Genomic DNA, 2,710 nt, shown 5'->3' with positions numbered 1-2,710 from the left:
GAACTTATAAATTGGACCCCAAATTTTGATTCTGCTCTATGATCATGCTCCTGGGGTGGTGGAACGAATCTGACTGACCCAATAAAATAATATAGTATTCTGCACTTCTTGGCCTTTGGATGAGATGTATATTCCCGACTTTCTAGCAAGAAGCATTCCAGAATGTAGGCACCTTGTTCCTCATTACTTGACTCCTCAAGTGGCTCGGATGACTCTATTTCCATATCATCATCCAAATACAATGTGGAAAAATGCTTGGAGTGTGGACCAATGCGCTCAACTACAAGAACATTGGGACTGTCTACATTCTCAACACTAATGACAATAGAGTCAACTAAATATGTATCAACAATATCCTTGGTTGACTCTAGTATCTCTTCTACAACATCGACATCCTCAAAATCTAGTGCGATTGATTGTTGGTGTTCTACTCTGGCCTTCTCCTCTAGCTCATCCTCGTATTTTTTTAAATCCTCCAATATAATGACAATTTCTGCAGTCAATTCATGCTCATATTGGCTACTATCCACAATATCAACTTGTTGCGCTTTACAAAGTTCAATTAATTTATTCGCTTGTGTCTCCAAGTTGTGAATAGTTGCCTCTTGCCTTTGTATCTACCGTGTTCTCTTATCATATAGTTTCATACAACGCTTTAACATATTTTTGATCTCTTTCTGGTCATCATCCTTGGGTTCTTTGTTCCTATTAACTTCACAGGGAAAAGAAGGACCATCAAAGTAAGGGGTTGGGGGAAGATTAGAACTATAGGCACAACCATGAAAGTGACCATCTTGACCACAACACATATTACACACATTCCACATTTAAAATTGAGTTGGTGCACAAAACTCGCTCTCGGGAATATTGTGATAATTTTGCCCTGGGTAGTTTTCTTCACAATATGCATAAGGAGAATTAAAAGCAGAATTACCTGTCACACCTCCTTTTTACTACTCCGGAAGGGGTATAACGGAGTTTTTTCCAATTTATGTGACAATCGAAACGGGATTATTTATTTTAAAATTAGAGTCGTCACTTGAGATAATTTATGGTGTCACATGTCACCGGTTTAAAATTTCGAATTGAGGAAGTTTGACTCTATTTACTGTTTGCGAACACAGAAATCCGGGTAAGGAATTCTGTTAACCCGAGAGAAGGTGTTAGGCATTCCTGAGTTCCGTGGTTTTAGAACGATCACTTTGATCATACTTGGCTTATTAAATTGTCTAACAACTTATTTTAGAACCTATGTGCATTTGCCTCTTTTAATTAAGAGATTATCTTGAAACGGGTCACGCGCACGTATACCCATTTGTTTGGCGCGTCAAAAATCATGTCACGTGGACGTGTCCACAATTAATAATTCTTTATTAATATTAAGAATGTTTGGCCGAAGGTGCGCGAACGCATACTCTGGTTTTGTTTTTAAAGTCGCAACTATGTCACGCGAACGTGTACATAATCACGATAATAGATTTTATTTCCATTGCCATCATCATCATATTTCTCCAATGGAATCCATAGCCACAACTCTAAGCCACAAAACATCAGAACGAGAATATTAAACAAAAAATATACAATGCAGGCGCAGATGCTCATGACTTGTGATACCCCGGTTAGGGCTGTGCCGGGTTGTATTTCCGTACTATTTCCCGCTACTTAGTATGATTAAATCATGTTTAGACTGCTTTTATGCTGATTAACTGTTTTAAAAAGTGAATTGGGTTTAATTGGCTGGCCTTGTCTTTACGAGAGGCGCCTTCACGACCAGGTTCGGGGTTAGGGTCGTGACACTCGATTCCACGAACGCGGACCAGATCTCAAGATTAATCCTTTTTCGTTTCACTGGCCTATCAAAATATGATTTTTGACAAAACAAAAAGAGAAGCTAATGTTGTTCTTCTGTGTTGTATGGCTAATGTTTGAAGAAAGGGTTGTTGTTGCCTAGCTCTTAGAGATCGATCCTCTTTTTTTGTGTTAGCTGCTCTGTATGTGTATTATGCTCAGGTGAAAGAGAGCCGAAATTCAAAGAGAACCGCCGATCTTTTTGGAAAATTGGGGGTTGCAGCTGTCTCTTCAAGTCTTAGGGATCTAGATCTTAGAGTCTAGGTATTTGTTAGGCTAAATTTGGTTATATAAAGAGGGTTTTTAGGTTAAGAGGTATGAGTTTGGTATTATTGGGCCTTGAAATTCGGCCAAACACTAAAAAAAATGGACTACAAGATTAAATGGACAAACTAACCCAAGACTAACTCTTCCTTCTAAATATACAATTTATAATATAAAAATATAAAACTAATCTTAATTGATTAAACTAAACTATATTAAAACATGAAACTATTTTTGTGTTTTCAAGATTATATAAAAAATAAAAATAAGGTACTATTTTTGTATATTTTTTATTTAAATTTATGAAAGATACATAAACTAAAATATTTTTCTTTTTTTTTATAATTTTCATTTTTGTGACGAAATAAAGTAAAAGAGTCAAAATTAGTTGAAATAAAGATATTAGGCCTAAACTAAATATTTACATGCTAAAATATAAAAAATCTTGGGGAGGGTCAAAAATCACATGTCTACAGCTGCCCCTCTTTGACTGGACTAGACACGTTTTTTTACCCAACCCTTATTTACAGAGACCAAAAAAAAGAAAGGAGAATGTGACCGAGCCCAGGTATCTGAGCTGTCTATATATCCTTGGCTA

This window comes from Nicotiana sylvestris, chromosome 9, assembly GCF_000393655.2.
Source record: "Nicotiana sylvestris chromosome 9, ASM39365v2, whole genome shotgun sequence".
Lineage (NCBI taxonomy): Eukaryota > Viridiplantae > Streptophyta > Magnoliopsida > Solanales > Solanaceae > Nicotiana > Nicotiana sylvestris.
Note: the sequence above shows the minus strand (reverse complement) of the source record.